The following is a 16,887-nucleotide window of genomic DNA, read 5'->3' as shown; positions in this document are numbered from 1 at the left end:
CGTAAGGCTGTGGAGACTCATCAAGGTAGTATGGCGGAGGGGAAGAGTTGCGGTGGCGGTATGCTGAAGGTGTCTGGATACCTAAGGAGGAGAATGCAAGTAACATCTCACAGTTCCGCACCATCTCCCTGTTCAGTGTTGAAGGCAAGATCTTCTTCAAGGTTCTGGCAAACCGGCTGACTGAGTACCTCCTTAAGAATTCTTACATTGACACATTAGTGCAGAAGGGAGGAGTCCCAGGCATGCCAGGTTGTTTAGAACACACAGGAGTGGTCACACAGCTGATACGGGAGGCAAGGGAAAACCGAGGGGACCTGGCAGTCATTTGGCTCGACCTGGCCAATGCCTATGGATCCATCCCGCACAAGCTTGTGTCAACAGCTTTGACAGCTCACCACATACCAGAGAAGATCAACAAACTCATATGGGACTATTACAGCAGTTTTAGTTGAGATTCACCTCTGGGTCAGTAACATCAGCATGGCATCGACTTGAGAAAGGGATCATTACAGGTTGTACCATATCAGTCGTGCTGTTTGCACTAGCAATGAATATGATGGTCAAAGCAGCTGAAGTGGAATGTAGGGGCCCCCTGTCCAAATCAGGCATGCGCCAGCCTCCGATTAGAGCCTTCATGGATGATCTCACAGTCACAGCAACAACGGTGACAGGATGTCGCTGGCTTCTGCAGGGTCTGGAAAGGATTATCACATGGGCAAGAATGATGTTTAAGCCTGCAAAATCCAGGTCTCTGGTCCTGAGGAAAGGTAAAGTGGTGGAGAAGTATCGCTTCTACTTGGATGGAGTCCTTATTCCATCAGTGACAGAGAAACCCATCAAAAGTCTAGGGAAGATCTACGACAGCACTCTAAAAGACAAGGTAGCAGTCCAGTCCACACATGCGGAGTTGAAGAGATGGCTATCAGCAGTAGATAAATCAGGTCTTCCAGGGAGGTTCAAGGCATGGATATATCAACATGGTATCCTGCCAAGACTGCTGTGGCCATTGTTGGTGTATGAGGTTCCCACAACCATGGTAGAGGGCTTTGAGCGCAACATCAGCCAGTACCTGAGAAGGTGGCTAGGTCTGCCAAAGAGCCTAAGCAGCATTGCTCTGTATGGGAACTCCAACAAGCTGCAACTTCCTTTTTCTGGCCTGGTAGAGGAGTTTAAGGTCACAAGAGCCAGGGAGGTGATGCTTTATAGAGACTCTGCTGACAACAGAGTGTCTTCAGCAGGTATCACAGTCAGGACCGGAAGGAAGTGGAAGGCACAGGAGGCAGTAGAACAGGCTGAAGCAAGATTGAGGCATGGCATCTTGGTTGGCACAGTGGCAGTTGGTCGGGCTGGGCTAGGTAGCTTCACACGACCATGCTACGGAAAAGCCCAGGGGAAAGAAAGACGCCAGATGATCCAATCAGAGATCCGAGCAGGGGTGGAGGAGGAACGCCGCAGCAGGATGGTGGGCATGCGCCAGCAAGGAGCTTGGACAAACTGGGAGAATGCATCTGCACGGAAGATCACCTGGACAGAGCTTTGGAAGTTATAGCCTGCACGACTCAAGTTTTTGATCCAGTCAGTGTACGATGTCCTTCCAAGTCCAACCAATCTCCATTGCTGGGGATTAGCAGAAAAACCATTGTGTTCACTTTGCCATGGTCGAGGCTCCCTGGAACATCCTAAGCTGCTGCCCAAAAGCTCTGGGAGAAGGGAGGTACACCTGGCGTCATGACCAGGTGCTTAAGGCAGTATCAGAAACCATCTGCACCAGAATTCAGCAAAATGCCAGCTCCCAGGAAGGCATAACATCACCTTCATCAGGGCAGGAGAAAAACCCCAAGTGGCACACAAGGCCCCAACTGGGCTACTAGCCTCAGCTAATGACTGGCAATTAAAAGTGGACCTTGGGAAGCAGCTGAAATTCCCAGAGCAGATTGCAAGAACACGACTTAGGCCCGACTTGGTACTAACATCTGAGTCCTCTAAGCAAGTAGTGCTGCTGGAGCTTACAGTCCCCTGGGAGGAAAGGATGGAGGAGGCTCATGAACGAAAGAAGGCAAAATACCTGGAGCTGGTAGAGATGTGCAGAGAAAGTGGCTGGCGGGCCCGCTGTGAGCCGATAGAGGTGGGCTGCAGGGGTTTTATAGGACAATCTGTGCACCGGGCATTCAAGCTCCTTGGCATTAGAGGGTTGGCTGAGAGAAGAGCCACAAAAAACATCAGTGAGGCAGCAGAAAAAGCCTCCAGGTGGCTGTGGATCAAGAGGGGAGAAGAATGGAGTAGCATGCTGCTTGGACACAAACCGGGGACTGATCACCCCCGGTTGGGTCGCCCAGGTGAGGGTGTCTGATGATTTAAGACTCGAAACACCGAATGATCCTGGGTTCATCACTGACGATGTGTCCAAGCTGCACCGGCAAGGTGTTTCAATTGCTGATAAGGATGATATACTGTATATGGAGGGGCAAGGTTGTGAATTGCCTTGAAAGTGAGGAATAAAGTTTTGTAAATGTCAGCTGATATAAAACAGGTGTGATATGATGAAAATAATTATTCTTGTAATGATACGTACAGCTGAGTTTTGAACTAGGGCTGTATTCAACTAAGGATTTTCATAGTTGAATCTGATTCAACAGATTTTCCCTTTAGTTGACTACTTTCCCTTTAGTCGAGCACTTTATACGGGATCCCGTTCTCATTCAGGACTTTTTCCACTTCAAAGGAGAAACCTAAAACACTCAGATAAATGAATAAACATAGTAGGTTGGCTTTGTTCAGCTTTTATTTATTTCGCATTAAAGAACACTAACCGTCAAAAAAGTCACCGTCAGTGTGCATGTTGAATTTTGTCAGACTAGCACTGTGCAAATATTTGAAATAAAATAGGCCTGCCTGAAAATATAAAAACAATTTGCCACACAACAGCAAAAAAATTATAAATTAAATTAAAGTAAGGTTCAAGTAACTGTTTAAAAAGCAAACAACAACAAAAAAAGTTTATCGGTCTACTTGCACGCACCGCATGCAGCCTCCGACTTGCATTCCAAAAATAGATACACCTACGATTTGTCAAAAAAAGGAAAGAGAAAAAAACTTTCATAACATTTGATAAGCCCGTGTTCTACTGCACCTGTGATCCTCTGATTTTTTTAAAGTTGTGTGCCAGAAAAACCAACTTGTTGATGTTGGACGGATAAAGTGCACTCCGTGATTTATTTGCAATGAAACCCGCCTTAGAAAATATCCTCTCGGATAGTGTGGAGGTGGAGGGGATGCTGTGAAATCTCCTAGCAGCTCGACAGTTTTCGGTATCTCGCCTCATTTTTCTGCCACCATTCCAGTGGACCTCCGCTGCATTTCGTGAAGTCTTTGATATAAGCCTTCATGTCACTGTTTTCATCCTCTGCCTGGTCCTCCTCATCACTGGCCAGCAGCATAGCCATCACTGTCTCCTTATGTTTGGGCACAGTAGGCTCAGCATTCACAACCATGTCACTTTCCTCCAATGATGACCCGTCAGTGAGACTCTCGGCTATTTCTGCTACCGCTGAATACACCTCATCTCTTTGCACATCAGAGAGAAAGGAGAGTTTCTTAAAGTGCGGGTCTAGTACAGCAGCACTGATATGGACACTCCTTTCGAAGCCTGGATCTTTCAGCTCCCATCGCCTGTCCATCTCATCCGACAGTATAGTTTTGATGGTTTTTGTGATTTTGCTGTCATCACACACCACCAAATGCCATTTTTTAATGTTCATGAGCATGGGGACAGTAGCAGACAAGGATGCGTTGGTGTCTTGTGACAAAAGCTCAGTCAGAGTGATCATTGGTTTAAGAACAGCAACTATGTCCTCTGCTGTGCGCCACTGTGATGTGGAGAGCTCCAGGTTACCATCTGATTGTTTGCTCACACTTGTATCCGTTAGCACGGCTGAAACAGGCCCCCTTTGCTCAATCAGGTGATCAAGCATCAAATACAGAATTCCACCTAGTTACAACATCCTGCACTAATTTATGCTGAGGGACATTTTTTTCTTTCTGTTTATCTTGTAGTGATGTTGGGGCCTTTGCGCTTTTTTTGAAATGAGAAACAACACGCCTTGCAGCAGCAACAGTGCAGTAAATAGGGTCCTGTTTTAGCGCACTATTAATGCAGTTGTAGTGTGTGGCCCGTGCAGCGCACTCCTTTCATATTTCCTCATGCGGGCTGCTGGGTCAGCTAATTGGTGCACGCACTCATGTTTGCCGCATTGTCATGGACCACAGACACTATTTTAGTACTTTGGATGTCCCACTCAAAACTAATCTCCGTCAGTTCTCTTGCAATGTGATCGGCTGTGTGACTGTCATCCATTTTTTTTGTTTCTAAAACGAAACTCTCCAGTCGCCAGTCTTCAGTGATGAAATGTGATGTGACTGTGAGATAGGCCTCCATCTGGATCGAGGTCCAGATATCTGTTGTGAATCTGACTGCTTCACACTTCTGTATTACCTTGTATACAGTGGGGAAAATAAGTATTTAGTCATTCACCAATTGTGCAAGTTCTCCCCCTTAAAAAGATGAGAGGCCTGTAATCTTTATTTTTTGCCTTCCTAGATAATTTTTTACAGATAGTACTTCCACCGTCAAGACGGGCAGTTGAATATTCCGGCCGCTGATCAACTTTCTGCTTCTAAAAATCAGCTAGCGTAAGTTTGTATAAATCGGCTAGACACGGTAAGTGTTTTGATTTATTCATGGCTGGTGTTGGTTTGTTTCCTTGTTCGGAGTGTGGCATGTTTAGTCTAGACCCTTTCGCCACTGATAGTAATAGTGATAGTATTTGTGAGAGGTGCCAGTTAGTTACTTCTCTTGTGGCGAAAGTGGAAAGTTTAGAGCGCCGCGTCCACTCATTATTGAGGGATAGAGAGACAGGGTCTGTAGTAGGTGTGGACGCGCCAGGGAGAACTAGCGCCTCCGCGACTCCGGCGATAGAGCCCTCACAGCGGGGCGAATGGGTGACGTCTCGGCGGCGTAGTCGGAGAGCGAGGGCTGCAGCTACCGCTAACGCCAGCGCTAGCCCACCAGAGCACCACTCACCGATTCACGTGTCCAACAGGTTTGCCCCGCTCAGTGCTACACCCTCTGAGGAGACTCTGGTCATAGGAGACTCTATAGTTCGGCACGTGAAAGTCGCTATTCCTGTAGGGGCACCAGCGGTTACAGTCAGCTGTTTACCGGGAGCCAGAGCGCCGGACATTAGTGGCAACCTTAGATTGTTAGCTCATAGGAGGTTTTCTAGGATAGTGATTCATGTAGGGGCCAACGATATACATCTGCGGCAGTCAGAGGTGACTAAGGCTAATGTTAAAGAGGTGGTTAAATTAGCCCAGACGATGTCCGATGCCGTAATCTGCTCTGGCCCCATCCCAATGCGGCGCGGTGATGAGCAATACAGCAGGCTCACATCGCTAAACCGCTGGATGTCCAAGTGGTGTTCAGAAAATCAAGTGGGCTTTATTAAGCAGTCAAAGGAGCCCACCATCTCCTGTCAGAGAATCTGTCCACAGTCTCAGAGGTAAACTCCAGGAGATTGAAGAGGTTCTGCAACACTACAGTCTGCTGTCTTGCAGGAACTCACCCACTTCTCCTGCACACTCAGTGAATTCTCAGGTCTGACACACTGGAACCCATGCTCCTAGTCAGTGCTACATTCCAGTTATTTTAAATAGCCGGTGGCATGGCTCTCAGAGTCGAAATAAAAATGTAATCAGAAGAAAACATAAGGGTACAATACATTGTAACAAACAAAATTTGATCCCAGTGAAATGCACAAGTGATGTAAGCGATGCTGATCAAACACATCAAGTCTTCAAAGTCTCCTTACTAAATGTCCGCTCACTCACAAACAAGTCTTTTATAATAGCTAAATTAATTGAAGATTACTGTCTGGACTTTCTTTTTCTAACAGAGACTTGGCTTGATAGCAATGGAGCAATAGTGCTAAATGAAGCTTCACCTCCCGACTTTAACTATTTTAATGTCTCCAGAGTAAATAAGAGAGGTGGTGGTGTTGCATGTTTTTACCATAAAGCATTCCGATGTAAGCAGATCTCATTAGGGGAACATCCTACGTTTGAATATCTGGCAGTACAACTCAACAGTACTTATTCAGTTCTTTTGATTGTTATCTATCATCCTCCCAGACTACATGCAGATTTTCTTGAAGATTTTGAAGAAATGCTTTCAAGGATTTTAATTGATTTTGATTATGTTTTAATTGCTGGGGATTTTAATATTCACATGGATATATCCACAAATCCAATCACTTCAGAATTCATGAGGATGCTTAACTCTTTTGATCTCATACAGCATGTATCAGGCCCAACTCATAAGCATGGCCACATTTTAGATTTGGTCATTTCTAAACGTATAGAGGTTAATAATACTGAAATTACTGATGTTGCAATCTCTGACCATTTTGGTGTATTTTTCAACATGTCATTATCTACTAGAACACTCAGTGAAAAGCGCACAATAACCAAGCGTTATCTCAGTGCTGGCAGTGCCGTGGCCTTCACAGACATGATACAGTCCCTCCCTCCCCTCTCAGAAAATGGGAATGAGCTAGTTGAAACATTCACACACAGAGTTAGGAACTGTATTGATGCTGTGGCACCAAAGGTAAATAAAATAATCTCTGGTAAAATTAAGATGCCCTGGAGAAACACTCCATCTATTGTAAAATTTAGGCAAGATTGTAGGCAGGCTGAGAGACGTTGGCGAAAGTCAAAATTGCAAGTACATTTTGATATTTATAAAACAACATTGCAGAATTACAACAGTGAAGTGAAATCAGCAAGGAAAAACTATTTCTCTACCTTAATCAATTCATCCAATAATAACTCAGCTGTCTTGTTCAGAAGCATAGATCAGCTAGTAAACCCCACCTCCTGTGGCTTCCCTGAGACTGTTTCAGTTGAAAAATGTGAGGAGTTTGCTATATTTTTTAAGGACAAGATTACTAGTATAAGGCAGAACATAGCAACAAGCACTAATAGACCATCAACCCTTATATCAGTTACTCAGCCTAACTTTAATATGTCTTATTTCCAAGAAGTTGACATGGTAACACTACTTGATGTGATTTCATCACTAAAATCCTCTACTTGTGAACTGGACCCTTTACCAAAAAGCTTTTTCAAGCAGGTTCTGAGCTCATTAGCAAATGAAGTTCTAACGATTGTTAATCAGTCTCTGCAATTGGGTGAATTCCCTAAAATTTTTAAAACTGCAATGGTTAAACCACTATTAAAGAACAGAAATCTTGATCCCACAATTCTTAATAATTATCGACCTATATCTAACCTTTCCTTTCTTAGCAAAATCATTGAAAAAGTAGTGTCAATCCAGTTGAATGACTATGTCAAAGTAAATCAAATAAATGACACTTTTCAATCTGGTTTCAGAGCTCTCCACAGCACTGAAACAGCCCTAGTTAAGGTAGTAAATGACTTGAGATTGAATAAGGATGCAGGCAAACTCTCAGTCCTTTTTCTGCTAGATTTAAGCGCCGCTTTTGACACCGTTGATCATGAAATACTTCTTGATCGACTACAGAGCTGGGTAGGCCTTAGTGGCTTAGTCTTAGACTGGTTTAGATCGTACCTAACTGGGCGTGATTACTATGTAGCATTAGGTACCTCTTCCTCCACACGTCAAAAAATAACTTGTGGTGTCCCCCAAGGATCAATTCTTGGGCCGTTACTATTCAACCTATATATGCTTCCATTACCACACATCATTAATAAACATGGTATTAGTTATCATCAATATGCAGATGACACTCAACTTTATATCTCGCTAGAACCTAAAGCCCTAAAATCAATTTGCTCACTGTTTGACTGCATAGATGATATACAGACATGGATGTCTGACAATTTTCTGCAGTTAAATAAACAGAAGACAGAGGTTCTTGTTCTTGGCAGTGATTCACAAAGGAATGATGTCCAGACTTATTTAAATCAAATGAATCTGAAAGCCAGACAATGTGTTAAGAACCTGGGCGTCACCTTTGATAATGAGCTCAGCTTCAAATCACACATCATGACTACATGCAAGACAGCTTACTTTCATCTTCGAAACATCGCTAAGGTCCGAGATATGCTCTCTCCTGCTGACAGTGAAAAACTTGTCCATGCATTTATCACATCAAGGCTAGATTATTGTAACGCTGTTCTATCTGCTCTTCCAAAGAGCTCTATTTCGCACCTACAGCGAGTTCAGAACGCGGCTGCAAGGGTTCTGACCCGCAGGAGAAAGAGAGATCATATTACACCTGCACTCCACTCACTGCACTGGTTACCTGTCAGCTTTAGAATAGATTTTAAGGTTCTAGTCATGGTTTTTAAATGTCTTCATGGTCTTGCCCCTCTTTACCTAAGTGAAATGATGGTTAGATATGTTCCAGTCAGGTCTCTCAGGTCTTCAAACAGTAATCTACTGGTGATTCCTAAAAGCCGATTAAAGATTGGCGAGGGTGCTTTTAGCCACTATGGCCCAAAGCTCTGGAATTCTCTTCCTGAAGAGCTCAGAGGCATTTCATCCCTGCATAGTTTTAAGAGCAGTCTCAAAACATTCCTGTTTAGATCCGCTTTTAGTTAAAACTATTAAGATAGAGTTTCTTATCTTATTTACTTTACTTTTTATTATCTTACTTACTTCACTTTTTACTTTTTATGTTATTTTAATATTTTTATCTTTAATTTCTTTTAAAATTTTCTTCTGTCTTTTTGTCTTTGTCTTATCTCCTTTTAATGTTTCTTTTATTTATACTGTAAAGCACTTTGAGTTACATGTATGTATGAAAGGTGCTATACAAATAAAGATTATTATTATTATTATTATTATTATTATTATTAATAATAATTGGGAAGAGTTCGAGGGCAAGCCTGGTCTTTTAGGCAGGGACGGTGTCCACCCCACCCGGGATGGCGCTGCCCTGTTATCTTGCAGCATAGCCCGTAGTCTGTTAGTTAGTAGGCAGTGTAGTACTAGGAGCTGCTGACTAACCAGAGTCGCGACCAGGCCGCAGACTAACGGGCTAAACCTGTCTGCGAGCTGCTTAGAGACGTCACCAAGATCCCATAGGATTGAGACTGTGTCTGTGCCCCGGGTTAAATTAAATCATAAGAAAATAGTCCGTCCTAAGTTTTTAACTAATATTCAAACTTCACATCCAATTATTACCTATATGACCGATCTGAAAATTGGATTAATTAATATTCGATCACTCAACTCTAAAGCAGTTTTTATGAATGAACTTATAACTGACCAGAAAATTGATATTCTATGTCTAACTGAAACGTGGATTCAATCTGGTGACTATTTATCTCTAAACAAAGCCACTCCTGTGGGATATAGTTATATACATAAACCTAGATTGTCAGGCAGAGGAGGAGGAATATGTATAATATATCGTGATTGTTTAGAAATTCATCAGAAATACTTGGATATCTTTAATTCATTTGAGATGCTGTCTATTAATGTAATTAGTCCATCTGAAAATAAAAGTTCATTTTCCCTAACAAATGTATATAGACCACCAGGGCCTTACTCAGATTTCTTAAAAGATTTCACAGATTTTACAGCAAATATAGCAGTTAGTAGTGACAAAATAATAATGGTAGGAGACTTTAACATACATTTTGATAATGCGGAGGATCCACTGACAAGGGCTTTTACTTCTATATTGAACTCTGTTGGCATTACACAAAACGTTGTAGGACCCACACACTATCAAAATCATACCCTAGATTTAATCTTAACGTTGGGTATTGACGTAGATAATATAAATATACTCCCGCAAATCGTAGCTATCTCTGATCACTATTTAGTCAAATTTGAGATTCATCTTAACATAAATACCCGCCCGTCTCCTCGGCAGTGTATAAAGCGCTCGATAAATTCATTAACAGCAACACAGTTTATTGAAGCCCTCCCTGATTTAACTGCTCTAGCCCACTCGCCATCCTATCCAGGAGAGTTAGATAGTCTAACCAACTGCATAGAGAATACCTGCAGATCAGCTCTAGACATAGTAGCTCCACTTAAATATAAAAAGACTAGATCTAAAAAACTCGCTCCGTGGTACACTGACCAAACTAGAAACTTAAAACAAATAGCACGTAAATTAGAGCGTAAATGGCGATCTACTAAGTTGGAAGTATTCTACTGTGCCTGGAAGGATAGCATTATTGAGTACAAACGGGCTCTCACTAAAGCATGCTCAGCATACTTAGCCTCACTGATAGAGAAAAATGAAAACAATCCTAGATTTCTTTTTAATACTATTTCCAAACTTACAAAAAATCAAGCAGGCGCAGAACCTCAGATTTCAGTAAACCTCACTAGTAATGTATTTATAGATTTTTTTGATAATAAAATAGAGAATATTAGACAAAATATAAAACCTTTTATTAGCAATACAACTGGTATGTCATCTGGTTTGGTTGACATCGATTTAAATCGCATACTGGGAGAAAAACTTGATGCTTTGATCCACTCCCATAATCAGAATTAGAGAAAATAATTTCTTCCTTAAATTGTGCTACCTGCACACTAGACTCGGTTCCATCAAAGTTATTAAAAGAGGTATTACCAGCGGTAACTGAGCCTCTTCTAACTATAGTTAACTCATCCATTACAATAGGTCACATGCCCAAATCATGTAAATTAGCAGTTATTAAACCTCTGATTAAGAAACCAAATCTTGATCCTACTGTACTATCTAATTATAGACCCATTTCAAACACATCATTTATATCTAAGATCATAGAAAAAGCTGTTGCCCAGCAATTATGCCTATATCTGCATAGGCATCACATATTTGAAAAGTTCCAATCTGGTTTTAGGCCCAATCACAGTACTGAAACAGCATTAGTTAAAGTAACAAATGACCTCCTCCTTGCTTCAGATCAAGGTTATGTATCGCTGTTAGTGCTTCTTGATCTTAGTGCAGCTTTCGACACAATTGATCATAGGATCTTGCTAGAAAGGTTAGAACGCTGGGTTGGAGTCTCTGGCACAGCCCTTTCATGGTTTCATTCTTACTTAACAAATCGCTATCAGTTTGTAGAGCTCAATAATATTCCATCCAAACGTACAAAAGTTAAATATGGGGTCCCGCAAGGCTCCATTCTAGGACCACTATTATTTACATTATATATGCTACCACTGGGCACAGTTATAAACAAACATGGTGTCAATTTTCACTGCTATGCAGATGACACTCAACTTTACATATCAGCCAAACCTGATGACAAACTCAGTTTAAGAAAAATTGAGGCCTGTGTAAGAGATATTAAATGCTGGATGTCTCTAAACTTCCTCCAACTTAATGAGGACAAAACAGAAGTTCTCCTTCTGGAGAAACAGAAAAAACAGAACAGAAAATTCCAGATCTAATGCTTAATCTCGCAGGCTACCCCATTACACCTGGCACAGTAGCCAAAAACCTAGGCGTCATACTCGACTCAGACCTATCATTTGATAAATACATAGATAATACTACTAGGATAGCTTTTCTACATCTCCGCTACATTGCTAAGATAAGAAATGCATTATCACAGGATGATGCGGAAAAATTGGTGCACGCCTTTTTTAGCTCTAGATTAGACTACTGCAATGCACTACTGTCAGGATGTTCAAATAGGAATCTAAATAAACTTCAAATTGTTCAAAATGCAGCAGCCAGGGTTCTGACCAGAACTAGAAAATTTCAGCATATCAGTCCAATACCTTATGAACCCCCACGTCCACTAAGATCACAGGGTGCTGGTCTTTTATTAGTTCCAAAAATTAACAAGGTAACAGCAGGGGGAAGAGCCTTTTCTTGTAAGGCCCCCCAGCTTTAGAATAATCTTCCTAAATGTGTCCGGGACTCTGACACAGTCACAATCTTTAAGTCTAGGTTGAAAACCCACTTATTTAGTTTAGCGTTTGATAATTAATATCCCCCCTTAGATAAAGGTACAAATCCAGGGGTTCAGAGGTGAAGGGTTTTATGGTAGACTGGGGCGCTGGTGCTGTCATCCTGTCACTGCTCGTGGTCACTCAAGTTTGTTGACAGTGCAGTGGACGGATGCCATTGTCTCAGAATGCCCCCAAGCCTATGTTACCTTCTGGTTCTGCCTTATTTAGCTAGGCTGTAATAATTTAACTTAATGCCGGAGTTGCTGCCACACTCCAGAAATGTTTATAGTCTCATCTGTCCTGTATATGTCCTCATACAGAGCTAATTTTCCCTGTTTCATTTTCTTGAGGAACACTGAGATGAGGAGACAAGCCTTTGATTGAGATCAATCCTGGGCCAGCCACCTCCTGCCTAACAGGACATGCCTACACCAAAATGGACATTATCCCTTACATGTCTAAATTGTTCTTCTGTGTAAATTGTTGTTGCTGTCATGGTGACCAGTGTCGGCCAGAGGAGGATGGGTTCCCCCCCTGAGTCTTGGTTCCTCTCAAGGTTTCTTCCTCATGCCCTTAGGGAGTTTTTCCTTGCCACTGTCGTCGCCCTTGGCTTGCTCACTGGGGGCTAGGACTCTGCACTTATAAAGCTGCTTTGTGACAACAACTGTTGTAAAAAGCACTATATAAATAAAATTTGATTGATTGATTGAAAAGTCGTTGCGAGAGGTCACACTATATCCTATGTGTCTCAACAGAAGAGACTCAATAATAGTCATTTCAATTCCAATTCTGGAAATTGAAAAATAACTCCCAGTTTTGGAACAAACATTCAGAACCTCTCTGGCACAATTACATTATAATTGAATTTTAAAACTCAAATATGAATATACTTCTATCCTTACTAAGCGTGTAGAAAACCTCTTACTTAAATCAAAATATAGATATTTTGAATTAGGAGATAAACCTGAAACTGGCCAGACAGTTAAAAGGCATACAAGCAATTCATAGGATTAAATCAAAATCTGGCGACTTGATTACTGATCCAAGACAAATAAATAACTGTTTTAGGGAATTCTACTCAGACCTACACTCCTCCAAAGCAAAGGCTGCTGACACAGAATTTAATACGTTTTTTGATAGTGTAGACCTCCCACGGCTACCAGATGCTTCTAAAAATGATTTGGATTCCACATTTTCTGAAACTGAAATTATTAAAGCTATTTTGTCCTTTCCAACAAGTAAGGTTCCTGGTCCGGATGGATTTGGGTGTGAATTGTATAAAGCTTTTTGTAAGGAGCTTGCTCCGGTCATGTATTAAAAATAAAAAGCTCCCTAGATCTTTATATGAAGCAAACATCTAGTTATAGCTGAAAAAGGGAAAGGAAGACTCAGATCCTGCTTCCTATAGACCAGGGGTACTCAACTGGCGGACCGCGGTCCGGATCCGGACCCGAACGCAGTCCTGTCCGGACCCAATCTCATTCCTGATTAACTGGATACGGACCAAAACAAAACCGTAGCATTTATTTCAGGGCTATTGACAAAACACTCCCACCCCCGCTCAACAACTTACATTCGCCACCCCGCTCAACAACAAGCCTGCCTGGTTGACGCTTCGCGAGCGGCGCGAGGGTCCCCGCGGCGAAAATGACGTAATCGCTGTGGCTCCGCGTGTGCGCGAGTGTCTCGCGCGCTGTCGGTTCGAGAGGTCGTGCACCTCTCGAATTTTGTAACTTCGCGCCGCGCTTCAGCGCAATGAACAAAGTCACGTTTTCAGGGTTCATACACCTTTATAAGGTGGAATTAAAGCACTTGTACGTCACTTTCAAGGTCCATTTCAATATTTCCCAGCATGTTAAACATAATTAAGTTAAATATTTATACATATACTCGAAATAATTAGCTTTTTATCACATTATTTAATGGTTGTTTATTTAAAAAACGCCCAATCTTCACGTCTTCACGTTCTCTCATGTTTCGTCCTGGAATTACAAGAGGCTCGTATTTGTTAACCTAATACAAGAGAACTATTCAGTCAGACAGCTATTTGTTGTGAAACCAAGTAATTACAATTTCAAGCATTTTAAAGTACTTTAACCTAAATTCCAGCACTTTTCAAACCTGAAACATATAGCAACATTAAAATTGGTCAGGTAAATGTTCATTCCCCTGTTTTGAGGGGTGTTTCTACCACATATCGTTTCGGACAAAACGCCTATCGTTTCGGAGAACACTGCAGTGATGCTCGCGAAAGTATAAACGCCTCCACATTTATAACACATTTAAAATGCCAATGAATGGATTAAATTATATGCTCACACATTTAATCTTTCTGCAATATTCTGCCAGTAGTGTTGCACGGTATACCGATACTAGAGTGGTATCGCGATACTTCGTCATTAAAAATGGTACAATACCCAATTTGCTTAGTATCGGTGCTATAGGACTGAGAGCAGTATTTCCAAAGAGTGCCACACAGGGGCAGTGTGCGCATACAGCAGTGCAGCGCTTGCCTCCTCTCTGCAGAATAAGAAGAAAACATGTAGGATGGCTGCTAATACAAGCAATATTGCGGACTGTTCTCAGCTTGTTGAAAAACTACACGCACAAAGCGAAATATGGAATTATTTTGCATACATTTCAGACAGTCATGGCAACCCCATGGACACATCAAAACTGGTCTGCAAACGGTGCTTTAAAGCTGTACCAACCAAAGGAGCCAATCGATTCTGTTTACATAAAATGCGCTTTCATTTGATCCACCCAAGCTGCCGTAATGCACAGAACAGTTTGTAATGCTAAAATGGCAGCTAAAGCAAATGCAGTGTGTTTGCAGCCCGTCTTAATAAGCAAGGAAAGCAGCAGAAGTGATGTGTCGAAATACTTTGGATTCAAAGCAGATACAGATGGAAAACCGAAGGACATGAACAAGCCAGTTTGCAAGCGGTGCTTTCGGAACATTTCAACGAAGGGCGCTAAAGCCTGGTTTACACTTGACGTGCCGCAAGCAGCGCGAGGTGAAAATGACGTAATCGTGGTGGCCTCACGCTGTCGATTCGCGAGGTCATGCACCTCTCGAATTTTGTAACTTGGCGCGCGCCGCAGCGCAATGAACATAGTCATGTTTGCAGGGTTCATACACCTTAACAAGGTGGAATTCAAGCACTTGTACGTCACTTCCTAATCCCCACCATCATAGGGAGTTTTTCCACCGTCACTGTTGCATTTGGCTTGCTCATTGTGGATCTGGACCCATACCAGGGGCGAGGCTAGGGTATTTTTAGTGGTGCTAGAGCACCACCGTCAGGTTGCTCAGCACCCCCTGGCTCAACACATTTTTTAAATATTATATTATGCAAAAAACTTGCTCTGCACCTGCGCAATACTTTGGTTCGACTGGCCAATCTGGCAACCCTGCTTCGAGGCTTGTGACCAGTCCACTTATCAACTATATCTCTTCTGATTGGTTGGCACATTCACGCGACTGTTTGCTGCTAGAATTGTCTACAGCTTGGCATTTTGTTCTGGTCGTAAGCTAGCTGTTCACATTCTACATTTCTGGATTTGCGAGGCAGCCAGCACCTGAGCTGGGGTGAGAAGGTATGTTTCTTCACTGCAAAAAAAAAAATCTTAACAAGTAAAATTAAGTCATTTTAAGGCAATAAATCTTTTTTTCTCTGATAAGAATTTTTGACTTACTAGGCATTGCAAGTTTTAGGATTATTTTGCTTATTTTAAGTATAATGAACTTAATCGGTCTTACTTAGAATTTTACCCTATTTTAAGTCATTTGAACTCAAAACAAGCACAAAAAAACTAACCGTTCAAGTTAATTAAATTTTTCAGTTTACATGCTAAAAGCACAATGATTTGTACTTGATTTAAGATTGAATGTTGTAGGGGAAAACAACTCAAAGCAAAACTAATACGGCTCCAAAATTTATAAATGTACTAGTTCACCTCAATTGGTGAGAAAAAATGTGCCTCTGTGAGCACTGGGGGCTGGGCACCCCTAAAGACCAGATCCTAAAATCGCCTCTGACCCATACGATTGTAAAGCTGCTTTGTGACATGTGTTGTAAAAAGCGCTATATAAATAAATTTGACTTTGATTTTGAATGATAAAGAACATGCTCCCTCAGCATATCTGGGAAGAATGGTATATATTTTTTTAGCATAATGTCTAAGTTGCAAATATAAAAAAAATGTGACAGAGACCACATTTTTTTATAAAATTGATCAAAGGATGCAAACTTATCAATATATAGGTCCTTGATACATTTTAATTTAGATGTTTTGTCTAATTGTGATGGAACAAAGAAGTGATTATAGGCAATTGGGGTATAGATGGAGACCAATGGCAGAGACAAGAGACATTTCATTCGATTTAGAACTCAGAGTTCCTTACAACAAAATTACTACCAATTATTTTAATAGAAGGTTTCATCTTTGAGAACAGGAGAACAGAAGGGAAGATTCTGGAACTGACAAAATTTAAATCTTTAACCATAATGGAGAGGTCTCAAGTAATTGTTTACCGGGAACACCCCACTGCCAGTAAGTAAGTGCTCTGGCATTGGCCGCCCAGTAATAGTGTTTAAATACAGGTAGACATAGACCACCCACTGTGGTAGGTTTTTTTTAGGTGTTTTCTTGAAATACGCGTTTTGCAGGCCCAGATAAAAGACAAAACAATTGCATCAAGTTGTTTAAAAAATATGCCAGGGAGATAGATAGGGATGTTTTGAAAGAGGTATAAAAATCGTGGCAAGACAACCATTTTGATATAGTTAACCTGTCCAATCATAGATAAAGGTAACAGCTTCCAGCCTTCAATATCTGCTTTAAGTTTGTCAATCATATACAGAAAGTTTAGCTTAAACAAATGCCTGGGATCTCGTGGTACTTTAATGCCAAGGTATGTAAAATAGTCA

At 41.6% G+C, this 16,887-nt stretch overlaps 1 protein-coding gene and 1 long non-coding RNA gene across 4 annotated transcripts in view; one reads left to right on the top strand and one right to left on the bottom strand.

The window, feature by feature from the left end:
• Nucleotides 1–7,161, top strand: part of LOC143476077 (uncharacterized) — a 228,238-nt gene extending 221,077 nt beyond the window's left edge. The window contains exon 2 of the long non-coding RNA XR_013121220.1: nucleotides 4,598–7,161. This is a non-coding gene — a long non-coding RNA (uncharacterized LOC143476077). The remainder of the gene's footprint in view (nucleotides 1–4,597) is intronic.
• b3galnt2 (beta-1,3-N-acetylgalactosaminyltransferase 2) overlaps nucleotides 1–16,887 on the bottom strand; it is a 40,839-nt gene that overhangs the window by 1,983 nt on the left and 21,969 nt on the right. The gene's annotated exons all lie outside the window — the stretch shown is intronic.

This window comes from Brachyhypopomus gauderio, chromosome 15, assembly GCF_052324685.1.
Source record: "Brachyhypopomus gauderio isolate BG-103 chromosome 15, BGAUD_0.2, whole genome shotgun sequence".
In the NCBI taxonomy this organism is placed as follows: domain Eukaryota; kingdom Metazoa; phylum Chordata; class Actinopteri; order Gymnotiformes; family Hypopomidae; genus Brachyhypopomus; species Brachyhypopomus gauderio.
The sequence above is the reverse complement of the archived record's forward strand: the minus strand, read 5'-3'. Positions and strand labels throughout refer to the sequence as shown.